The sequence below is a fragment of the Sturnira hondurensis genome, unplaced genomic scaffold (assembly GCF_014824575.4).
Source record: "Sturnira hondurensis isolate 20B ecotype Veracruz unplaced genomic scaffold, ASM1482457v3 Scaffold0021354, whole genome shotgun sequence".
Lineage (NCBI taxonomy): Eukaryota > Metazoa > Chordata > Mammalia > Chiroptera > Phyllostomidae > Sturnira > Sturnira hondurensis.
Window position 1 is genome coordinate 13,213,602 of NW_028093985.1, and position 26,641 is coordinate 13,240,242.

Consider the following 26,641-nt stretch of genomic DNA (forward strand, 5'->3'; position numbering starts at 1 on the left):
CTCTGAAAAAAGGATAAGCAGAATCCTGAGTCCCTCTGAAAAGGGTGTGAGTGGATCGATAAGAAATTATTGTCTAATTCTGGTACTTGGCCATAAGAAACCACAAACTTTTACTCCTTCAATGTCCGTAATCAGAACTATGTTTCTAGCCAATATTGGCAGATTGTTTTACTGAATGAAACAAGTAAGAATTTGAAAGACAAATAATTACCTAATTTCTAAATACTCTCGTATTCTGACAGCTAAATTCTCTGAGTGGGATTCCAGAGTCTCTTACAGTTGCAGTTGCATCATGGCTTTAAAAACAAAATTTAAACATGTAAACTCGCTGATTTCAAAACTGGTACAAGGTGCACCGCCATTCTGATTTATACTTAATTAATCTTGGAAAATACAGTGGCAGTCTTAGTATATTTCAGGCAGAAAAGGTGTTTACTTAAACCAGTTTTATATCAATCAAAATAAACTCCTTCAAACAGTTTTGAGGTAATATTTTAAAAATCATTGTAGTTAGTAATACTTTTAAATTGTAGTTAGAGGATGATGAAGATGAAGAAAAATCAAGGTCCTTGTTTTTCTCCATAGCTCTATCTCCAATCTTGCTGAAGTGACCTAAGGGTATATTAAAATCTATAGCTTTTATATGCTTATAAGCTTACCCTAAAATATATTAAGAAACATAATCCGTTCAACTCTTTCCTATTCCTTGCCAAAAATCAAACTTCTCTATTTGAAAAAAGCAGAGACTTTGGTCATATCACAGACCTTTTTGTATTTCAGCAAAGAGGCTGAGGACATTAGAGTCAGAAATATCAAAAATTTTAGGGCCCAAATTACCACAATTGAGTTATTATTCTTTCCTTTGTGAAGACCGATAGAGATGGATTTCTAATTTCCTTTTGTCTCTGGCCTTTCTTTTGCCTGTTTTCCTTTTATTTGTTTAAATTAGCTTTGTTCTTTCCTACTAGAATGTTTAATTAGGGCACACTGTCCCAGCCAGATTCTCATTCTCGTTCTCCCAACTTGCCTGGCTTTTGGAACAGGAAGTGGTTTTCCTTATTTGAAAACGTTGTGATTCCGACTCAGAGAGCCAGGACCCTTTTTTCTGGACATGCTGAAACTGGACATGATTTTATGACCCCTTTTCACGAACACTCATCTGCACATGCTCAAAGGTCACACCCAAGATCATAAGCCATGTTTGTATCCCTCTTATGGGAAAACCATAAAATAATATCCACAGGCATCTGATACTAAGGTCATGGCCTGGACATACACCTTGCCCTCTTCCCCTTGGCCTCACTTGCCCTGAAGAATGAATACGTCCTTCTTCAAAGATGATGCTTCGAAGTGACCAGTCAGATGCTAGTAGGTCAGCTGGCTCTCCTCTTGGACAGAGGGCCCATAAATCAGAGAAATGTTGATGTGGTTGAAAGAAGAAGGTAGTCCAGCCTGAGGGAAGCCACGTAAATCTCTCCCAGAGCATTGTTCCCGGGTAGGGAGTGGGGGTGACGTTAGGGTAGCTCCTGGGGCAGAGGCCTGTTATTAATGCCCTAGCCCTCCTGCAGTGGGTGCTAACTTGTTGTGCACAGAGCTGCCACCACCTTTCCCAAACATCGGCCGCTTGGAAAAGTCAAGCACTGCTGAGCCCTGATTTTCATTTAATAGTCAAAACCAAGATGCATTTGGGCTATGATGATAGGACAGCTCCCTTGAAAAGATTATTTTGAACTACAAAGGCATTCATTCAGGGCTAGCAATGTTGCAAAAGGGCCTGCTAGAAATTAGCAGCCTGTCCTGGTATTTGGAGAGCAAGAGTGACAACTTATTGGAAGTTCTCAAGGAATCATTTATATTTCACACTCCACTAGGCAGCTGATTTGAGATTGTCTGTTAGCATAACAAAGGCTCTGAGCCTGTGAACTTCAGAAACCTTTCGACCTCTTAGCTGCTGGCATGAATAGCCCCCAGTCCTGCCTATAGAGATCTCCCAAAGCTCCCCTGTTCGTGGCTAAATTGTTAATCAGGGTAATTTAATATAGTTTTCAATATGCCTCATCTTTTATTGGGAAAGGTATTCACAGCTTCCCTACCCCTGAAAAAAAGTTCTTTTATTCAAGTGTGAGAGGGGCAGCTGCAGACAGACCCCCATCCCTTGCTGCTCCCCCCAAGCCCCCTCTGTAGCAGCAGCAATGTTCTGAGCAGCAGCCATAGTGAAGGGCCAGAAAAAGAAACTCCAACCCAGGTCGCTTTGCATGCACTCCAACCTGAACCTGAAATTCCAGCCTATTTACACCAGGAACCGACAAAACAAAAACCAGAGGCTCAGCCATAACTGAAACCTCGGAGCCAACACACACACACACACACACACACACACACACACACACACGCCACACCCCATTCTCCACCCTCCCTTCCCCACCACCCTTCTCCTCCCTCCTCATCTCCCAACTAAGCTTCTCTTCTGCTCCCAATAAAACACACCAGACCCCAAGGCCTGCTAATTTTCATTTTGCTCACTCTTTGGAGGCAGCCTACACTGTTGTGCAAGCTCCTTCACACAGCCACCCTGAGCCTGGAGCCTGCATCCTTTCCCAATGTCACATACACTTGCTCTCACCCGCTCCCTCACACACCATCAATTCACATGCACATGAGTTAGCTGAAAAGAGCCAGAGCACGAATATATTCATTTTAATCCAGTTAAGACCTAAGAGGTCTCATAGGATATTATTCAATAGTTTGAAAACCAAGAATAAAACTCAGATTTTGCTACACCGTTTTATCTCAAATAGGCCTACAGCGTGCCTTTCTTTCACTTTCTACCAGTACATATTGTAAAAAAAAAAATAAAGTGAATAAAAAACAATCATGAGCAAACCACCCAGCTGCAGGCAGACACCGCTCAAATATCATTATGTTGTCTTTTATTAATGACTGTGTTTCTCATATCCATGTGCAAAGTCTGAAGAAAATCTCACACAAAGAAGGGAAAAATGACATTACTATTTTTAAAAAATAAAAATGGAAGGCTACAATCTCTCAATCTCATTTTGCCACTTGAGAATTGTAGACAGCTATGATCTTTTATCCTTCATTTACACGTGAAGATTTTAAGACATCTGGACAACGCATTCGAACACTTCCTGATGGCTCTGGTGGCGATTTTCTGTGTAACCCTCGCTCTGTCTTTATGTGAGTGAGGCCCTGTGTCTAGCTTCTTCCTGGAACAGCCATTTCTGAGGTGCCCTGGTTTGGTTGGTGTGCTTGTCTCTCAGTCTCCTGAAGTTGGATAAAGCCAGGATCTAGTGCCTGAAGTATTTTCTTTGGATTTGCTCTAGTCAGAGTGGTCCATGATGGGGGTGGGGCCAGTTTCTTCACTCAGTTGGAATCCTGATCTAGTATCTAAAAACTGCTGAGAGATGGGAGACAAATTTCTGTGTACAGGATCAAGGAAAGGATTATTTGCTTCCAATATAGAACGTACCAATATAGACCCACGATTAATAAGGCAAAACAAATAACCCAATCACTTTCCCAAGATATTTTTCTTGGAGTTAAGAAAAGCATTTAAAAAATAGGTTTCCTGATCAATTTTAATAACCAAACAATGCCCAGAATGACACTTTGGAACAGAAAATAAAATAAGTGTATCTGGTTATTATTTTATATGGGGGTCCTCAAATCTGATTTTTTTTTTCTTTTTTTAAAAGGAATCTGAGAGCTTTAAATTCAGTGTTGTACAAGTTTTTAGATTATAAGCATTTTTGTCATCAATCTGTGCATTATTTATTTTAATGATAGACTTTTAAGTGTACTTTGTTCTGTAAGTAGTGCTTTTCATTTTCTTGATGTCTTAAGCCAGAATATTTTAAAAATATTAATTGACAGTTACTGCAAATCAGTGGATAAATATTTCTGGTTTCTCTTTTAAAAAGTCAGATATATGAAATCATCCCTATATACATTAACAGAGATTTTATTTACAAAGATGTTTAAAGAGAAAAAATATCATTTTTAAACCCAAGAAAGAAAAAATACACAATTTGCATATTTTCAATGCTTTTGCTTAATATTTTTTCATTAGCCTTTTCTCTTCATTAGAATTTACGATCCATGTCCATCATTACACTTTCACATTCCTGATTTCTGTTAATTTTCTAACAGAGGTTAATAAATTTAAAGGGGTAAAAAGGCTTATTTACTTTCATGTAAAATGCTCAATATTTCAATGTTATTTATATTCATGTTTTAAATGTTTCCATGTTCTAATTTAAATTATTAAAAGCTAAATGGAATTAATTCTATTTGAAGTTGGGAAGTAACAGGGGAACCTTTCTTTTTAAGGAATTAAACAACGTGATTTTGCTACATTATGGTGTTTCCTTGGGTTTGGGCCACCTAACAACCTCCACTAGCATGGCACAGTTTGGGCTTTGTATTTATGGAATTAAAAGGGTCTGGGCAGAAGGATGTATATTTGGAATGGTGTTTGACAGGGGGAATGAACGCAGACACCAGAACAATTATATTACAATCCCATTGGGAATGCCAGCACCAAATTTAGCCAGACTGATGGGGTACTGTCTAGACGGTCCCTTTTGTGTATCAGCTGTTTTTTTCCTGCTTTATTGCACTGCCTGAATGTGTGAGTTGAACATGCATATGGATATCAAACATAACCATTCCAGCAACCATACATTGCGATTAAACTTCCTTTCATTGGCTCAGAATCACAGGTTGTGTATTCTTACTGTATTCCCTTTACGATATTTAGTAATTAAAATGCAGCTTCCATAAGTGGTTTAACAAAGGTCATAAAGACAAAGTAGAAGGTGCCTAGGTTGTTTTTCTATATAAAAAAATGCACTAAGTAAACATTTCTATCTTCTCATACATGTCCACCTCTTTTTTACACAAGGGAAAGGAATCCAGAAAGAAAAGAAATAAAACAATGAGAGGAAACAGCATAATGCATGTAAATTACCACCTTTCCTTTTGAAAAGGGCAAAGGATGGAAAGAAAGAATATTTATTAAATGTTTACAGTGTAATTAATGGCAGTGTGTGTGGGTTTCCTTTTTTCCCCTTTCCCTTTATTTGGTAAACCAAATAGAGTTCAGTAATCAAGGTTCTTGTGAGGTCTTAGAAGTAGATTCCCAAACTCTTTTAAATACATGCTTGCGAGATTACTGTAGTGTTATTGGGCAGATAGAAAATCTCAGACACATTTCCTATCTAAGCAACAGTCAGGATTTTGTTTTGTTGATTAAGATAGTGGCAGGAAGAGTAGGACTTACTTATATGTGATGACTGTGTCCACACAAAACACTCACTGTTCAAAGGAGCAGGGATGCACCCCTAGACAGGATGCACACTCCACGGGTGATAAGTACTAAGGTTGGATGCCTCTCCTAACAACCAAAAGTCTAAAATGAGCACAAATCAATTATTCCAATTAGAAAGTGAGAAATAGAAAAACATTAATGCTAATGAAAGTAGGTATCAGATCTTCCTCTTTCTACAAATGGTTTATCAGCAATTTTGTCTAAGTTACTAAGAATTAAATAATATAAAAATTGTAATCCCACAAAATGTTAAGTCATTATAAATAAAATTCTTGCCTTATAGTAGGAGGCCAAAGGGACCCATTGTTTCAAGAAAGAGAATCCCATGTTTCAGAGCACAGGAACTTTTGTTAATACATACACAAGCTATTTGGAGCAGGAATTCTACTCTCCATTTGCTGATTTTTTTTTTTTTGCCTTAAAAAATGATTAAAAGTTTTGCCCTTTAGGAGAAAAAAAAATCAAAGTTAAAGTTAGTGATAGAAAAAAAATTAATAGTTAGATTCTGGTTTTGTGCACTAAATTTTTTTAGGGACTAAATAAAGAATTTTTATATTTCAAATAATAATTTTCCATGCTTTATACCTGGAATTCAACAACCACCACCTANCATTTGCTGATTTTTTTTTTTTTTGCCTTAAAAAATGATTAAAAGTTTTGCCCTTTAGGAGAAAAAAAATCAAAGTTAAAGTTAGTGATAGAAAAAAAATTAATAGTTAGATTCTGGTTTTGTGCACTAAATTTTTTTAGGGACTAAATAAAGAATTTTTATATTTCAAATAATAATTTTCCATGCTTTATACCTGGAATTCAACAACCACCACCTACTGTGGACAATGAAGATTTTATGTGTCTTTGAGGATTGAGTATTGAAGAGAGAGCTAGAGGAAAGAAAAAGTAAATTTTGTCCTCAATTTTACTGAACAGGATAAGACTATGATATATTTTTCAGTTGGAAACATCAGATCACAAATCAACATTGACAAGATATGATCAGTGACACAGAATTGGGGAAATTCCCTGGTTGGGAAAGGGTGTGGAACTTGAATGACCGATCTCGAACATGGAGACCTTGAGTAGGCACTTGTAGGTCGGTGTTAACAACCTTTGAGGCCTAACTTTGGTATGATTGAGAAAAAAAATACAATCAAAGGCTGAAACAGCGAGCAAAAGAAACCAAGACTGAGAAATAAGAGAAAGCAAGGGAAAAATGGGGCAGGGGTTGGGCAGTGGGGGAGGAGGCCGGGGAGCCCGGGTTGGGAGTGGGTGGCATGCAGGGTTAGTGAGTGAGAAAGAATGAAAGACAGAGCCGAGAATGAATATTCCACGCATTGTTTTAATCTAAAACAGAGACGCTTCCAGGAGAATGAATTTCAATGGATCTGAGCCAAAAATAATTATAGAGATTTTCTTGTTTTGTTTTGTGAATGAAGAGCATCTCTTTTCTCTAGATATTTGAGAGGCAGAATGACCAGAGCCGGGAGATTGAAGTGATGCCCCTCTGCCCCTTCACTTTCCACACAGCACAGGACCAGACCTTTCTTTCTTCCCTTTTCCAAAAGCTATTGGCATCGACTAGTGCTAAGGAAAAGGAAAGTGGCAGCAGCCTTCAAACCTAGCTGGATTTTCTATTTTAACAACCGATTGTTTACTTTGATAAAGCTGAGCATTAAAATTGGAAGCAAGATTGGGGGAGATACGTATTTTAAATTCTGGAAATAAAATTGAGCTATTTACAACTAAGAATATCCTCCTATTTGAGATACTTGAAACTTCCTTTGGGGTTTGTTTTACCAATTACACTTGTTTCCTTGTGTTTGATCATCAATAGCAGGCTACCGAAGGAAATAAAGTATTCTTTCAATTTTTCTTCATTTTTTCGCTGTGATGTAAAATCTTTATCTTAGAAACACTTTACAGGGGAAAAAGTTGTCATTTGTTAAGATAGCTTGAGCTATGACTAAATTTTCATGAAAGCAATATAATATACTTCTCATGAAAGCAGAAATAAAGGGCTTTATACCAACATGAAATACACAGAATTGAGGAAAAACCTGCGAACATTAATAGACTTTTGTGAGGAAGCAATCATAAACAACACAGAATTAATACCTAAAAACTATTACTTTTCTTAAGTTAAATTGACTCGCACAGAAATCGCACCATTAAGTAGTGTCTGAATACTCTTCCAAATGTCTTATCTTAGGTGTTGTGCCACATGAAAGATCCTGTTGTCATTTTTATCATTCATAAATGTTATTCTACAGGGGGTTTAAGTTATCACTTTTATCTGTATTATTTGAATTTAAAGAAACCAATGTATTTCAGAAGCCTCAGAACCAATTCCTTTCTTCTACATATTTCACAACTTATAAAAATTAACTTTTGTTTTTATAAATATTTGACCTGTTAAGTTTAATAATTTAATTATCCAGTGAAAGAACAGCATAGAGAGTGGTAAACTTAATGGGATTAATATAAAAATTGGTACATATTTGAAATAAGAAAAACTATGTAACATTGTGAGTCAAGATTTTCTATTGGCTTAAGGATAAGCATCTCAGAAAGTAGCAAAAATACATATAATTTTCTTTAAAACTTTACAAATAAAATTGTTTCTGTTTTTCTGCCAAAAAACTATTGGCATATAGTGGCTGACAGTAAAGCTACATAATTTTATTACGTGAAGTTTTAAAAAAATTTCTTGAAGTTCAAAAATGTCTTCATGTTCTTGGGGCTTTATTTAGGGATTTTCAAAATATGTTTTAAATGTCACCATGAATATATTGTGTATATAATGAATACAAGTTTTATAAATCCACATTTAATTTAATTAATCATATTGATTCACTTGACATTTTTCTGCTCCTGAATCTCTCCTCCCCCCACTTTTCATCTCTCTATTAAACACAATTCATTCACAATGGCAGACTAATTTTTGAAGCAGATTTTACAAAATAAAACTGACAATGGTTTTAGAAGACCTTTTAAAGCATTCAACTTAGACTCGTTAGCAGTGGTTAAAATGAATTTAAGAATTTAAAGTACTTAATCACACTAATCTTAACATTATATTTAAAACCTCTTCTCCCAAAGGAGTAGGTCTACTTTTAAAAAAGAGCCATTATTAATATTTATAACCAGAATACTCACTTAAATTCTTTAAGACAAAATAATTAATCAGATTAACAACAAATATTTTCCAACTTTTAAAAGAAAACTTTACTTCTTAAAATAACTTGCAAAATAGAAAAATATTTGGTAATATTTAATATCTACTAAAACCCCCAATACATAAAATTTGAAAATTCATATCTGGTTATACTACATCATTAAATTGTTGAGAAAAATAGCCTAGTAAAACATTTAGAATATGGTATATAATAATTTATTATTAATGACATGCAAGGTATCACATTAATATGTGTATTTACTATCAAGCTCTAGAACTGATTAGGAAATGAAGAGACAAAAATAGATTTACAACTGATGTGTCTCAAAGATATTAGCAATAATAACTAAGCTAAAATGAATATAAAGCCCTGGGTATATGCACCAAGATTTCTATATTTTACTAGAGTATATGTATACAGATACACTAAACATAGATGTATTTGTCATTAGTTTGTGTCAGTCATCATATTATAAAATAAATATTTAAGGGTTCTGTCTTAACCATTTCTTTTGCAGCCCCTCATTACTAAACTAATCTCAGAGCTTTGCTCAGAAAAGTTACATAGAAATTGCCTCAAAGGATGTCTTGTTCTTTTCATTCTGGGGTGGTATGGAGTCTAGTAAGCAACTGTGGGCGGCGGGAGGAAGCAGAAGATGCGATTGAAAGGATTAAGATGGAAACTTCCTCAAGCTTCATGGGCTTGTATGCTGGCCACAGAGGCCATTATGGTGTAAAGATAAGATGTGCTTAATATTGAGACTTTACAAAGAGCCTTCACTCTTCCAGAAAATTCAGAGGCAAAACCGAACCTCTTTCTTTAGCTCATATACTTCACTGCATTGGTCCAGGAAGCCTGGCTAAAGATAGTTTCATCCAGCTCACATGCTTGGGTTTTGTCACTTCATGTCATAACCTCCACATTACTTAAATGCAGTTTTAAAATGTGTTCAGTGGAAATGCTGATAGAAGCCTAAATGTAGCTGTACTTGCTGTTTCTGCTCTAAGTTCATTCATAGTGGTGGATTTAGTTAAAGGGCCCAGAACACCCATCTTAGCAATAAGGAAACAAAATCCTCTTGGTTTCAGTGGGGTCTAGGTATTTGTCAGGGCAGAAGGAACTCACTGTGGATATTTAAGATAAGTACCTTCTGTAGGAATGTACATATCATTGGTGTCCTATATAATGTAAAGAAAAATATGCTGCATTACAAATAAAGCTCTGTTAGCTTTTTTCCCTATTCTAAATAGGGAAAACTATTATGTATCTTGGACACAGGGAATATGCAGTAACATTTATGATTGTAATAGCTGACTCCAAATAAGAACTGCTCAAGTGATCCTAGGTGTCTATTGAATCATAATCAAGGACTACCTGGCAAGCATTAAGTGACAATAAGGGGTATTCTTGCTAAAATATTAGATAAATTGATAATAGAGAAAATGATCACTTTGGCAGAAAAGTCAACAGAAAATAGCAGTAATTATATGTGCCTTGTACACGAGCATACTGTATTACATCCAGTTGCAATGCACTGTTATTAAAAAAAAGTATGGTGCCTCTTCTAGATGAGACAGCTGCATTAGGAAGTTTTATAGCATGGCTCATTTTCCAGAGCACCACATTTAGCTCTTCTACTTTTGGGGGGTAGAATTTCTCCTTTAAACCAGTTAAAAGCTGGTTTTCATCACACAACTGCATAAATATTTTTACACAACTAGCAATAATTACTTGTTTGTATACGTCTACTAGAGTGATTCAGTGTTTGCTGAATGCATCTTCATCAAATGCTGCTGTATTAGAGGTGCGTGAAAAGGGGTATTGACCTTATATAATATATTGCTATACTAGTAGGAGCACACAGCCCTAATTCTTTGTAAAAGGCACAAAAGTCAATATTGCTTTGAGTTTTCTTTTCTGATTGCTGTGTGAATGTTCTGACTGAAGCAGAAAACTGGAGGCATCTGAAGACAAGGAACCTCACAACATGGAAATTCCTCAGTATACAAAGGGACTCCTTCTCAGATAGTTGTACAATGGGTGACTGGATAAAAAAGGCCACGGGCGGGGGGGGGGGGGTGGATTTGTTGATAGTGGCATCATAGAAAACTCTGGAATCAGTGTTTGTGAGATGGGCCACACCAAAAAAAATCAAACACAGATTTCAAATCATTCAAGAATATCTAATCACTTCATGTTACTCACAAAGTTCTCCACCAATAAAAATGAAAGTTAAAAAGCCCCTCCTGCTAGCCTTTCATCTCACACTAGGCCTTCCAGTTCTCTCTTTTCCTTCCAACTCCTATTTATCTGTCGTTTTCTTTTCTTTCAAGTTCCCTTTAATCCTGCTTTCCCATGTCCCTCTGTAGTCTTATTTAACCAGCGATGCCAATAAGAGTAAATACTCTATTTAAAACAAATGAGTCAGGGCCAAAAAATACGGAGTTAGTGTGTGCCTTATTTTTTAGTGAAGCTACACCTGTGGCATTGTCTCAGTTCAAATTTTTATAATTTTAAAAACAAAACACAAAGAAAATACTGGGGAGCTGAACTGCCATTTAATGTCTCTGGATTTATTTATAAATATGTGTAATGTCAAATGCAGTGAAATCCTTGCGAGACTACTTTCGTGCTTACTGATCCCAGGGTGCAGGAAGAATTAGCTTATCCAGGCAAACTCAAAGTCATAATTAGTCTTGTGAATTATAATAATCGGGTCTCATCCTACATTTCTTTTTCATATGGTACTCCCAGTGGGAGTTCTGCATGAAAAGGGACTAGAGGATTGGGTATTAATAATGGTATACCTGTGAAAGATGAGGATTTCTCTACAGTGCTCATCAATGAAATCAGAAATCTGCCCCATTTTGGTCCTATACCCTTCAACCAATCAAAAGAATAACATCAATGGATTTTTCAAATAAAAAATACTCTTAAATTTTAAAACACCTCTCAGAATTATACAATAAAAATGAAAGCCACTTTTTCTAACTTGATTATTCTGGTGACTCAAACATCTTGTTGACTGACTGATGTGACCAATAGCTTTAATAAATAGGCACGGGCTAAATTGTTTTGAGAAGTATAATATAGCCTACTCATCCTGAAATGCTGGTGTTTTGTCATTTTTGAAATCTAAATAACTTCTTTTAAGAGTTACATTATGATGAACTGCTAAGCAGGCTTTAAAAAAGAGGCAAAATGCAATCATAATTGCACATCTGTCTAAAGCCCAACCCTGCACAGCTCCAATAACCCTACCAGTTTAGACAATAGTTCATCAACAAGTGAGTAGGTAAGTAAACTGTGGTATGTTCAAATGATGGAATGCTATTCAGCATCACACACAAATGAAACATTGACATGCTTTACAATATGGACTAATCTCAACATAATTATGCAGAGCGAAAGAAGGTAGGCCAAAAAAAGAGTATAAATCATTTATATAATAGTCTAGGAAGTTCAAACTAATCTATAGTGACAGAAAGCAGACCGGTAATGGTCTGGGGGAAGGGTCAAGAGGCAGGAATTACAAAGAAGCATGAGAAAACTTCTGAAGGTGATGGATACATTCATTATCTTGATCATGGTGATGGTTTCACAGATGTATATGTATAAAAAACTTTAAAAAATTATAGTTAAATAAGAAATATTAATTTTTACCTCAATAGAGGTATTAAAAACAAACAGACCAATGAAAAATGGATACTGCTACCAATTAAAAAGGGTGCTAGACTATAACAAAAAAATTAGTCAGTAAGTTTCAAAATTATCTAGGTAACTGAGATTATGTACAGCTGACCATTAAGAATTTGGAAATTGAGATTGCCCTTTTATCCCCTGGCTGATCCCTGGTTTAACTCAAAATCATTTTTTATTCTTCCCTGTTAAAAATTGATACGGTCCTGAATGAGATGAGCATCACAAGCTTTAGATTCCATCTTCAGCTTCAGCAATGCTGCAAACTGGATGGTTTCGGGCAGGCGACTAAACCAATGTCAGAAAACTACCAGACGATGTTGTGAGGTAGAGGTAAACTGAAAGTACCTTCTTCTAGAGATAATGGGATTCATCCAACAAGCATTTCAATTTTGCAATTGTGTGTTTTGTCATAACATCTTTGAAGATTTCCCTTCCCTTTCTTTACTACCGTGTGTGATAAAAATGGAGTAGGGAGGTGAATTGGGGGACATTTTGAGTAAAATAACAGAAATTACCTGAAATTGCTCGTTTTAGGTAGATATCACTATGTAAGATGATCAGTTGCAATCCACTTTAGTAAAAATTTATTAAAATACACAATAAAGTACAAAATCATCATATTGCAACTCTATTCTGAATTGGAAGATGACTAATTGAGTCACCTATTAAAGTGCCTTGTGTGGTACAGAGTAAAGGATTGACATAATTCCAGGTGGTTATTTTTATTGTTCTATTTTTATTATAGCAAATGTGTGTTTATTTATTTACAAATAAAATTTCAGCTGTATAACTTGAGTTAGACCACTGCTCATCTCAGGGACACTGAAAAAAATCTACCTCTACCTAATTTTTAAGAACCATAAGGGCCACACTGAAAGTCAACAAACATATGGAAAAAAGACTGGAAGCAAATTAAATGTATGTGTTGATATTTTACTAAAAGAACGCACTTAAAACTTTGGGTTTATAAAAAATGTGTCAATTAAATTGAAACCAAAATCTATTAAGTAGAATGTATTTCTCGATGAAGAAAATACATGTGTTTTACATGATCTGAAATGCAAACTTTTTTATTTTCTTATATTTTTAAATTTTGATTTTAGAGGTATAACATTTAAAATGTGTCAATGAAAGCATTTTTATTTAGAGACTTAGGTACTTTTTAGTTCTTTAAAATGTCCTTTTTGCTAGGATTACTCTTCATGTCTCATAGTTAGATTTCTAAAGTAAGGTTAGTAGAAAGAAAAATGTGCCACTGATCTTAGATATAAAGTTGTAGCATGTCTTTTATTGGTATATAGCTAACTCCTGAGTTTTTCAACTATATATAATAGCTGTGATTATAATTTTTCCAGATATTTTTTAGAAAACTGTACTTGAACAAGAATTAAATAAAAATAAAAAATTTTAAAAAATGAAAAAAAAGAGAAGTTGAACTTTATACTTTGACCATGTCTCCAGTTGTTTTCCACTTTTTTCCTCCCTCTTTCCTTCTCTTCTCTCACTTCACTATTTAGCCAATGAATATTTTTTTCCTGCTTTTGTTAATGTTAGTGACCAAGACATTGTGTTAACCTTGAAGATCTTTAGGCAAGATCCTTCCCTACTTCTTGACTGTGTTTAAGGTTAAAAGAGCTCTCTAAATACATTATTAACTACCTCTTTCTACAGTGTCTGTGAGATTGTTTTCCTTTGGCTCTTAGCCCAGGATTGTTGCTTTAACCAGGACCAATTTAGTGAGAAAGGAATTTTAAAGGTTCTTAAGAGGTCCCACCACTGACCCTCCCCTTCACCTGAGTTCTGATGTTCTAGATAACCTAGTGAAATGAGAACACCTCCTTTCCCTCCAAACTATTGGGGAAGGGGTCCATATAAGCTGTTTGTAAGTCAATACACAGAGGGAAAACCCTGTACTTAAGGTCCTGGAACCAGGGACTATTGCCAGAAAAATCCAAAGGGTTTTCTGGTACGGAGATAAAGATCCCTGAAAAAGCTGGTTTATTCTCTGTGGAATCATCTCTTGGTTCAGCTGTGACTTCCTGTTGTCAAGAAGATATCACTCAACTTCTTATCCTTCCTGCACTCCTCACCTGAAAGGAGATCAAAATTGGCATCCTACTTATGATACTATATGACCACATTCTGGATATCTATGTTTTTTTATCTGTCCTACTCATTTCACTGCATTTTCTTTAGGGCCCACTGTGCTAATACATGTGAAATCACTTTGCAAACAACAAAGTATGATAAAAATGAGAGACGGCTTTACTGGAAACAACAGAAGACTAGAAACTGATATGGTATAGCAATGTCAACCAGGTACCTATTGGTCAATTCAGACCCTTCATCTTTTTAGGTCCGGACATAACCAGCTGGTTTGTCAGATAGGCACCTTTTCAGCTCACAGGAAATCAGATCATTACGCAGAGTCAAAGAACTGCTCTTCGTGATGTTTTATCATGGAATCTGGTGGAAATACTGGCAGATCTTGTCAGCCTTGAACATTTGAACATGGAGGGTCTTATCAGAAAAAAAATCTTGTCTTCTCAGGAGATATGTGAAAAATGTTTATGGATGAGCCATTTAGATGATATCGTTAATGAGACCTATCCTCTATCTCCTAATAACTTTCCTACCCACTCCTACAAACTTAAAGACCCTCTTTTTTCTCTCATTGATCCATTAACATAAAGTCATTTTTTAATTCACTATTGTAAGTAATTACAATTAGATTGGATTTATTAATTAATGGCTATTATAATCATTATTAATTACTCTTAACTATACAGAATTCCATTTAATCCATTCCATAATTCTTCATCTTTAGAAAGAGAAATCAGAGTTACCCCTGAAGACAATCAAACCCACGAAATCAGTTAGGGACTATAGTTAGAACAAAGAAATAAAAGTACTTAACATTTCAAAGTGAAGAACTAAACAGACCACACAAATCTCCATTTTTTTATTGCCTGTATCAGATTAAATTTGTAAAAATTAGAAAAATCAATACCCTTTCCAAATTCTACTTTGTGTGCTGCTTTAACTAATCAGTTATTCAAGGATATGATGATCTCAATTTTTTTTAATGTTTGGGCAGACAATAAATCATTTTATCTATTTTTACTACAAGTTTTGCAAAATATAAAATTAAGCAAAAGTAGTTTTTTAACTCAGAGTCTAAGAATTATTTGCAAGAAATTGATGTTGATTAAAAACCAAAATGTTATTTTAGTCTATGTCCAAGGAAAGGTTTTGGATTATTTAAGAATATTCATATCTCCATGTATTTACTTTACCTAAAATGACATCTTTTGCTATACATATTATTTACCTGTAACTAATTATTTTTATGTGTTGTTTATTATTCTATCCAAAGACCGACATATCATATCAATTCTTTGTCTAATACAATAAAAAGTGGCAAGAACAAATTATACAGAATCTTCTTCCAAAGTAAGCAAAATTATTCTACAGAATAAGCAAACATTACAAGGAGCAACAGATAGATATGGGGTAAAGGCAAGGTTTTCTGCCAAAGACATCCTAAAATTAAATTGAGTTATGGAGATACAGAAGATATACAATTAGACATAAATTGTACATTTTTCCCAAACCACTAATTCAGATATTCCCTTCTGCTGACCACTTTTGGTTCAATCCAATAATCTCCTACTTTGGTACACGACTGAAATACTCTTACCTTACTTGATACCATGTATGCCAAGAAAGATGCCACAACACCATTTAGGATGCCATTGCATGAGAACCAGGAAGTATGTACCTGGAGTGTCAGAAATGGACTAAATGAGAAATGAGATATTTTGCAGAATTCTACAAATCCCTGCATTACTACTTCCTGGTTTCTGTGTCAGTTACCTTGGGTGGTTTCAAGAGTCACTACTATTTTGGTTCTTGTTCTATTTTATTTGTTTAAGTTTTTCAGCAAATGATGCTGGAACAGTTTTATTTCCATGCACAAACACACAGATAGACATGTACAAAGAAAGCAAAAACAAACAAAACAAAACCCAAATCTTTAATCCTTATATTAAAATTATCTCCAAGTGGATAATAGACTTATTCTTAAGAAACTTGATAAAGAAAACAGGAGAAAATCTTTGTAAACTTGGGTTTGGCAAAGAATTCTTAGATAGTTAAAAGCATGACCTATTTTTTAAAAAGTACTTTATTACCATTAGAACCTTCTTTTCATCAAAATATCTGTTTAGAGAATGAAAAAATAAGTCACCACTGGGAAGAACAAGATATTTGCAAAATCTATATCTAATAATGGAACTGTGTCCTAAACATATAAAGAACTGTCAAAGTTCATATATAAGAAAACAAAATAATTTTTAAAAATTGGAAAATTATTTGAACAGATAATTCATGAAAGTAGATATTAAAATGGCAAATAAATGTGAAAATGTGCTAAGCATCATTAGCCATTAGAGATATCTAAGTTAAAATTATAATAGGATACCACTGCGTACTCATTAAAATGTATAGAATTAAAAAGACCAGTAACGCCAAGTGTTGGTAAGGATGCAGAAGACTGGAACAATCATTTTGAAAACAGGCAGTATTTTAAGAAGCTAAACATGCACCATAATGTTACCCAAACATTTTATTCATTCCTAAGTATTTATACCTCACACAGGGGAAAGAAAGTATATGTTTATACAAAGATTTTTATAGAGATGTTCATGGCAGCATTATTTGTAATAGTAAAAATCTAGGAATAATTCAAATAAGTAAATGAATAAATAAATTTATTATGTAGATATAATGGAATACTATTCAGGAAATAATGTAAGGAAAATGCTGATACCTACAGCATGAATAAATATTAAAAATATGCTATTTTGAATATATATGATATGTTTATTTAAAAAGATCAAGTAATTACAAACTAATCTATACTAAAGGAAAGCAAACCAGTGCTTGCCTGGAGATGATTAAGAATAAGACATTGTGATGCAGTGAAAGGAATCTTTTGGAAATGATGGATATATTCACAATTCTGATCATGATGATGGTTTTACAGATACATATGCATGTGAAAACTTAACAAACTGTACACTTTAAAAATGTACATTTTATGATGTGTCAATTATACCTCATTTATGCTCTAATAATTATTCCATATTCCAGTCTCTGACTTCTCTTATTCTTTCTCATTTTACAACAAAATCAACTCTATTTCATATTCCAATTTTCAATCTTTCTCTTGATGGAAGACTTGAACCTCGTAAAATAAGCCAGGTAATGATAAATTTTAGTTAAGAAATTATACATATGGTTCTTGGTCTTACTTCAGTCTTTGGCATTTCCTGTCCCAACCCCTGGTAATTAGACTTAGCTGCCCTCCATGACCCACCTGAACCTGATGCCTACTTGCTCTTCTCCAATTCTCACTGCCTTGTTCCTGCCATCTTGTGGTACCAGACTCAGGGGCTGCATGGTCTGGTGGCTACCCCAGGCATTTTCTTTTGTCTATATTAGCATACACATAGCATTTTAATCAATTCAGAAAAATAAACAGTTTATTTTAATACTTAGTTGACCATCTAGGACATCAACGGGTAAATTGCTGCATAAAATAGTGAAAAGACTGTGAGAGTCAGAACTAACACGGTAGCAGTAGGGTGGAAACATGACAGGTTTAGGAACTGGCTGCTGAAGAGGTAGAATCAACATGATTTGATGATTGATTGGGGATTAGAGATAAGGGAGAGAAAAGCCATAGATCATGCTTTAATTCTGACTCAATAAATGGAGGTAACCATGACACTATTTATTGAAGTGGGAAACACAGAAGGAAAAAAACCAGATTTTGGGTGAGGGAGACATGATGAATTCAGTTTAGCATAATTGAATTATAGTTGTGACTGTAACTCAAATTACTTGTGATGTTCATTGTATAGTTAAATATAGGATCTGCAGATCAGGCAAGAAGAAATCTAGATTTGAGATATATATATTTGAAAATAGAGTATTTTGAAAAGATTAAATGGTCAAATTGTTTTTAAAACATCAAGAACTCACAGGGGGTATAAACTGAAACCAACAGGGTTCATTAAAAGAGGCTATGAATGAATATAGCTGGTAGAGTTTTAATGAAATGGTAAATATTTGAAACATAATCTAGAATTCAGAGAGTGGAAGAGTATATAAAAGTGAGAGAATGGAATACCTTGTCCTTATAATGAGAACAGGGTAGATTGTTGTCTCTTCTCAGAATTAAAACCCACAATTATGAACGTATTTTCTTAAAACAACTTGAAATGAACCCTGGCCAAGTAGCTCATTTGGTTAGAGCATTGTCCTAATATACCAAGCCTGGTCAGGGCACACACAAAAATCAATCAATGAATGCATAATATATAAGTGGAACAGCAAATCAGTGTTTCTCTCTCTCTCTCTCCTCCTGTCTCTCTAAAATCAGTAAATAAAAAATTTAAAAAATAAGTTGCCATGATTGTCAAAAGTTCTTTAGAAAAATCTTTAAATGAAATCTTCTACCTCTCTTCCACATCTATTCTCTATTCTCAGATATCCCTGCAGAGGTAGTTCATTTTAAAAAGATAAAGTGTATAAAATGTTTAGCACAAAGTCTAACACATAAATGTTCAAGTAATGTAACTACAACCATTCCTAATTATTTCAATCTAACCTACTTCGGAAACACATGGAAAGGTAATTTTTTTGTACAGCAAGAGCAAATATTTTATTATTTTAAATGGGAAAATAATAATGTATTCTTAGAACATGTAAAACCCCAATTAGTTCACCTAAACATCATTAAAACACTCTTACACAACTCTATAGTAAACTACTAAAATTTTCTGCACAATAAAAAACATACTACTTGATTATTTAACATTTCATGAATACATCAGTGAATATTCTGGTATAGTTTAGATAGTTTTAAATACAAAGTGCATCTTCTACACTACAATGAATGTCTGTCTAATGTACACGAACAAAAAGAAAATATGAAAAATGCACAATGAATGCAATTAACATGACAACATTTTAAAATGAGGCCATTAAAAAAATGCTTCTTTCCAGAGTGAGGTTTAGAGGTGAGGGAGACCTTTTTATTTAACAATAAGTAACACCTTTAAATAAGGCAAACATGAACCACTGTCCTATTTGGAGAGTATCTGAGATATGAATGCTGTGCATTCTGTATCCTCTAGTACAACTCCCTAGAAACTCACTGTAAGATTTTAGAACTCAATCACTAAATGGGGGGTAAACATTAAAAAAGTCATTATTACTACTAGCAGTATAGTAGTGTCCTCTCTTACGCAATCCCAGAGCGCTGCTGTTACAGGACATGACCCAAATAGAACAGTGGTGCTCTGACTGGAACACTTTTGTCTCCTAGGAGATATTTAGCAATGTCTAAGGACACTTTTAGTTGTCACAAAATAGAGGCCAGGGATGCTATTAAACATCCTACAGTGCACAGGAAGCCTCTCTTACCCCCAACAAAGAATAACCCAGCCCCAAAATGTCAATAGTGCTGAGACTAAGAAACTCTGAAGGAGCAAAAAATGAGTGGAATCAAATCAGTATTTCAGAAGAAACCTCAATTGGAATAAGGAACAGATTGAACATTATAAAATCAGAAGTTAGAATGAAATGATGTTATTAGTTTAGGGATCTATATAGCAAATCTTTTCATCGATTTGACTAATAAATATAAGAAAAGGAGCTAGTTTGGGAGGAGACTTTGAGAAAAAACATTGTTTAGTTTTCACCATGGTACACTTCAGATACAGATGGAACATTCAAATGCATGAGATAATGCTAATTAGTGCAGAAAATTTTAACCTAAATTTTCTGGTTAATTCTACCTTTAAAAAGCATTTAGATATTTGTCAGGTTATAAGCCATCTGAGCTCTGATTCTGTGCCACATATTATACATTTTTAAACATGCAACCTCAATTTTCAAGGCATTAAGTGTAGAAAGGTCTTACCACCCATTTTATGGATGAAAATATGAGGCTTAGAAATGTTTAGTGACTGGGGTCATACAGCTACTAAATCATTGTACTAGGATTTAAGCCAATGTCTTCTAAGTCTGAGTCCTGGTTTTTTTCTAAAATAATTTTCTCGAAGTACTCACGCACGCTCCAGTTATTTTAGACAGTCTCCTACAACCACATCCTTACTGAATTTAACAAGGAACTTCCTCCAGCTATGTACTCACACACACACACCCTTTTAAAAATACATTTTAAATATAATAGTAACACATGACAATGTAGAAATTTGGAAAATACAAAAAGCATAAGTCAAGAGGACAAAAATCATTAATTTCACCACTTAGAAATATCTACTAATAAATAACTTTAAGGTACTGGCTTGAATCTTTACTATTTTTTTTGTTCTTTTTCCCTGCTAATGGTTTTGTTGATGTACAGTGATATTTCTAAAATGAATCATGAGGATTTAGAAAGAAGAGATGAAGGGAAAGATGGTACACAAGCTGAGAATTAGTTCTCAAATTCATAAAGAAGAAATGGTGTGTGGGGGTGGGGAGAGAGATCGGGAAGAGGGTAATTTCTAGAACCTCTTTTTGCCCAAGGAGTACTTGGAACTTAATAAATCTTAGTTCATCTGTCATCTCTCTGCTCTCCTAATGACAAGATTAAATTGAAGCTACACTTTCCCGAGTGCTTATCATTTGCGGGAGCAGTACTCCCATTATTTTATTTTATCCCTGCAGCAACATTGAGTAGGATATTATTATTTCCAACTTAGAGAAGAAACTTCAGTTTAAAGAGGCTTTAAAAACTTACGAAGTTCCACATCTAGGAAGTGGGGACGTGGGGATTCAAAAACAGATGTGGTCATTGAGACAATGCTCTTACTCCGCCGGGCCACCTCCTCTTGCTGAAGAAAATCAGGTGTGCAAAAGCGTGTAATTCGGGAAAAGGGCATCTGAGCAGAGTTGAAGGAAATCTGGCCATCTCGGGCAGAGAACACTTTCTCACAAGCTTCAGGCTTCCTTTTCTTCTCTCTCTGTGGGGCTGATATTAGGCCTCTAAAATGTGATTCCAAGTTTGAGTCACTGGATGTTTTGTATTTGAGTCATTGGAAAATTACAGTTTGATAAAAAATTACATGAGGAGATGATGATGTGCCTGATATACATGGTTGGCCCTAATAATTTGCTGAATAAATGATCAGGAGATGGGAACTCCACTAAACTGAAGATCACTTCGCTGGAATAACTTAAATAATAAGCTGAGCCAGGTTCCTATTGAAGTTTATCGCTTATCTATTAAGAGTAGCTAAATCTCAACAGATGTTGGCTGACTGAAGTTACTATTACCTGCTACTTTTTTAAAAACAGATTTTGTTTATTTATTTTTAGTGAAAGAAGAAAGGAGGGGGAAAGAGAGGGCAAGAAACGTTGATGAGAGAGAGAAACACAGATCACTTGCCTCTCCTATGTGCCCCAACCAGGGATGACAAAACCCTCAACCCAGGCGTGTGCCCTAACCAGGAATCAAATCAGTGACCTTTCACTTTGCAAGACGTGGACCAACCAACTGAGCCATAGTGGTCAGGGCTCTTTTCTTAAGGTCAGAATACTGCTCTTGGAAAAGGGAAAAATATTAGAGTTAAAATTGTGTGTTTACAAATTATCAAATTTTAGTTCAAATTTAAAATAAATAAACTAATCCTGTGGTTTTGACAAAATGCTTGGAAAAGCTAAAACGTAGTTTTTTGGCTTTCAGTTTGAGGTCGTAGGATGGAACTGTTGTGGAAAAGTAAAGGTTTGTATGCATTTTCCCAGCCAGGCTTCTAGGTTGGGAATATTCTGCACATCTGTGGAAACATGCTCTTCCTGCGAAGCTCANTTTTCTTAAGGTCAGAATACTGCTCTTGGAAAAGGGAAAAATATTAGAGTTAAAATTGTGTGTTTACAAATTTTCAAATTTTAGTTCAAATTTAAAATAAATAAACTAATTAGTTTTATAAATAAAACTAATAAACTAACTAAAATAAACTAAATTTTAAATAAATAAACTAAATAAACCACTAACTGTGGTTTTGACAAAATGCTTGGAAAAGCTAAAATGTAGTTTTTTGGCTTTCAGTTTGAGGTCGTAGGATGGAACTGTTGTGGAAAAGTAAAGGTTTGTATGCATTTTCCCAGCCAGGCTTCTAGGTTGGGAATATTCTGCACATCTGTGGAAACATGCTCTTCCTGCGAAGCTCAGTGTAAATCACTAGTTTTACATGAAGGCCTATGTTAGTCTAGTTACTCAGACATTTTATGCATAACTGTTGGGTAATAGTCAGTGTTTATTTTTGTGTTAAGTGTTTCAAAGCTACTGTTCTCTGGGGTTCTCACATAAAGGAAATAGTTATCTCTTTAGAGTCTTAATCACACTACAATTAAAATGAAGTGCAATCAATAAAATATTAATACAGGTACATTTGAAGATCAACTTCTTAATGGTTAGGTCCACATCTACCATTCTTTAACTTTCTGAAGGTCAATATATAGCAGAGTCAGTGAGTTAACCAGCCAATTGAAAACACAATTATCCCTCTAATTGTGGGTCTATTATTAATTCCTTAATAAAGTGCATGCCTTGCTAATGAGAGTTTATGCTGCCTATTCTTTTTAAAACCTCTAAGACTGGGTTGCTACTTTAAAGTCTGAGATTATCAAGCATTATTTTTAATGTTCAATATCCCTGTAACCCTATAGGAATTAGAATCATTAAATGTTGAAGCAAGAAACGGCTTATAAAAATCCCTCCTCACCCTTTCTTTTAGAGAAGGAGACACTGAAAATCAGTGAAGATAATGGAGGTGCTCAATGTGGCAGTTAGTGGTGGAGATGAACCTGAACCTGAAACCCAAATCTTGTTCCAAGGCCCTTGCTCTCCAAAATACTAAGCCATTGAATTTCAAGATTCCAACTGAACATCTGGTTTTGCAGATACTGTGGGTAATTTGCTGTGCAACTTGTGGGCCTGGCTCATGTTCCTTGTTTTCTAAGCACAGTGAAGTAGGAATTAAATAGTTGAAGGCAGAAGGGAGCATCAGAAACTTGTGTGATCCGAAAGTTCTATCTCACGGTGGCAGGTGCTGTGGCAATTTTTTGAGGCTGCTTTTAGTGAGGGTGGGCCACCTACCTCATATTTGGAAGTCAGTAACTGAAATGACTAACACCAGCTTTAATCCTATGAAAACTACTCCTTCTAAATTCCGGGCAGATAGATGGAACTCCTCTGAGTTCTGGCTAAATAAAATAGATTATTAAAAAATACTGATATCTTAGTTGCCATCATGGTGTTTATATTTGCAGAAGACCAAAATAACTATGAATCCTTCCACTAATTTTCTATTGCTACTTTCTATGTGAGTCAACTTTAATTATTCATTTTACTTCATGCTGGATAACAAAAAGATGATAAACTCTGGTTGTTTGTGCAACTCTAGAAGCACTTGACAGACGGAGGAGGCAGTTTTTGAACTCAGGTTTTACTTTGTCTAATTGTACAAGTTCATAGTGAAAAAAACAAGCAAAAATTGTGGGTGGAAAAAGCTATTCATATCAGTTTTTAAAACATTTACTTTCATCATGTAAATGGTCACTGGGTGGTTAGAACAAGTTAAAGATGTTTGAGTAAGTTCAGCATTTTTACCAAACTCACAGCTACTTTGTTAAACTGATTGCAGCATTTACCTGTCCGCTCTGCCAAAAATAGTTTCAACTCCTTCAACTACATATTTCAATTTGATTGTTAGATAAAGCTCTTTTGCAACAACCAAATCAGGTTGACTAGTTGAATCCTCATTCTACTCTTGTTCACACTTCCTCATTACTTTCTCATGTCTGAACAAGTGACTCAGAGTCACGGAATAAAGAGAAGAGTCAGCTCTTCCTTCAAGATGTTTGTGCCTCTGCTTTTCAGAAAAGAATATACCTCTGTGCCTTTTTTGTATCTGTGAACTGAAATTAGTGATTTACAATATAGTAAACTCTTACAGCTGGCAGAGGCCTTAGACCACATTCAACCCAGTGTTTCCCAAGTTGAGGGCTGTGCCCCATTAGTGTGTATAAGATAATTTTAGGAGGCATATTGATACTGAATGACATAATGAGAAAATTCACTTCCTTTCAGGTTTTTTGACACTTCTAATTATATCAAGAAGAAAGTTTCAGGCTGGTACTGACAAAGAACTTGCTAACACTTTTCCTTTTTAAGAAATAGAAGGCAAGCCTCGGGGATCGGAGTTTCCAGCAGGTAACTATGTGCAGCTAGAATTTAATAATACTGTATGGTTTTCATTAAACTAATTTTCCTGGGCTACCATCTATTTATAGCATGGAGACAAAACATCTTTTTAAAACACATTTATTTGAGTTAAAAATAACAATAGTTCATGTAAAGCCACAAATTAAGTAAAAATTAGTGCAGTGAATAGAGCAGAGCAAATATTGCAAAAAAGCTGTAATCACTGATATGGTAAAAATCACAAAGCTGCTGTGGCAGATGCTACCTTGGAGGTGGCGAGAAGAACCTTCCACAAGGAGGGAACAATTATGCAGAAGTGCAGAAGCATGAAAGCTGGAGACTTTGGGCTCAGGAGGTAAATATCTCAAAAACTCAAATGTGAGGTCAGAGTTCTTAATTTTTCTCCTTCAGTCTTTTAAGAAGTTTAATTTATTAAGAGAGTGATATCATTTTTGTCTGATGCATTGTTTACCTGCTTCAGTGACAAGACTTAAATAGTCTTTTCGCAGTATTCCTCTTCCACACAACCTCTGGTGGGCCAGAAGGGTGCCAGGAGAGGAGTAAGCTTATAGTAGGAGCCCCGAGTAGTGACAGATTGGTCAGTTGCTTTGAAACGCGAGTGCTCACAGAAGAGCATGTTATAAGATGCTTGAAGAATACAGTATACATGCAACTACAAAACTGGATGGAATCAGTCAGTGAAACCTAAGGTTTGTAGGTCTAAACCTTGGGGTTGAGATTAGGTTTTAAAATTCATGTAGAATTTTATGTGTGAGGCAGGGAGGCAATGATATGAAAATGGAGGCCAGTGGTTTTTGGTTTTTTTGCAAATGATTATGCGGGGTACTGAGGTTGTCACAGAAGGGCCCTTTATATCAGCAGACAAGTTGTCATGATGTGAGGTGGTTGTACATTTTTAGAAGCATTAGTATTATATTTTTTATTTTCCTTATGAGAGTAATTTTACATTTGGGTAATCAAGTATCATTGTACAGCACATCACCCACTTTAGGTATTTTCATACATTCACTGAAACTGGTTCTATGGAGTATACTCTTAGGTGTCGGAAGGAAGGAAGGAAGGAAGGAAGGAAGGAAGGAAGGAAGGAAGGAAGGAAGGAAGGAAGGAGGCCATAATCACTGTGGTTATGGTGCTACCATGTGGGATTGGGAGGACTAGGTTAATGTGCCAAAAGGCAGTCAGAAAACAGTACTCTGGGGAGAGGGTATAGCAATGGGGATAGTTAAAGTTCAAAATTAAGAGAAACTATTCCAGTGGAAATTACACTCTATATAGTCATTTGAAACCTAACTCCTTTAGAATATGTAAACTTTTTCTTATAGAATATGAGATCAGTAAACTATCACACCTTCAGCAATCTAAAAATATCAGGAAACCAAAGAAGTGGCTGTCCAAGAACATAACTAGAAAAATATTTCAATCCTCAGGCTACTTGGATAGACCCAAAGTGTCTATTGTGCTACCTACCCCTCATACTCTGGGCATACCCAACCAAATAATGCATCAGAATTAGTGATCTTCTCCATGAGGCAATAATGAGCTGACACCCAATTTTACTGTATATCATAAGTAAATTATTAGCTCATGCCAGAACAAAATGGTCATTGACACTGATATTAATTATCCTACATAATACAAAGACCATCCATGGGCTACATGTAAGATTTTCATGGGTTTCCAGGACTCCTTGGCTCACATTTTGAGAACTACTACTCCACTGTACTTTATGCTGGTGTCTTCTTAGATAGCATATCTAAGGAGGGATATNAGTGGCTGTTCCAAGAACATGACTAGAAAAATATTTCAATCCTCAGGCTACTTGGATAGACCCAAAGTGTCTATTGTGCTACCTACCCCTCGTACTCTGGGCATACCCAACCAAATAATGCATCAGAATTAGTGATCTTCTCCATGAGGCAATAATGAGCTGACACCCAGTTTTACTGTACATCATAAGTAAATTATTAGCTCATGCCAGAACAAAATGGTCATTGACACTGATATTAATTATCCTACATAATACAAAGACCATCCATGGGCTACATGTAAGATTTTCATGGGTTTCCAGGACTCCTTGGCTCACATTTCGAGAACTACTACTCCACTGTACTT

General features: G+C 35.2%; 1 long non-coding RNA gene across 1 annotated transcript in view; it reads left to right on the plus strand.

Annotated features, from left to right (window-relative positions):
- The window catches only part of LOC118977322 (uncharacterized), a 35,347-nt gene that overhangs the window by 3,145 nt on the left and 5,561 nt on the right, over nt 1-26,641 (plus strand). Inside the window, exon 2 of the long non-coding RNA XR_005064497.1 lies at nt 24,395-24,517. This is a non-coding gene — a long non-coding RNA (uncharacterized LOC118977322). The remainder of the gene's footprint in view (nt 1-24,394; nt 24,518-26,641) is intronic.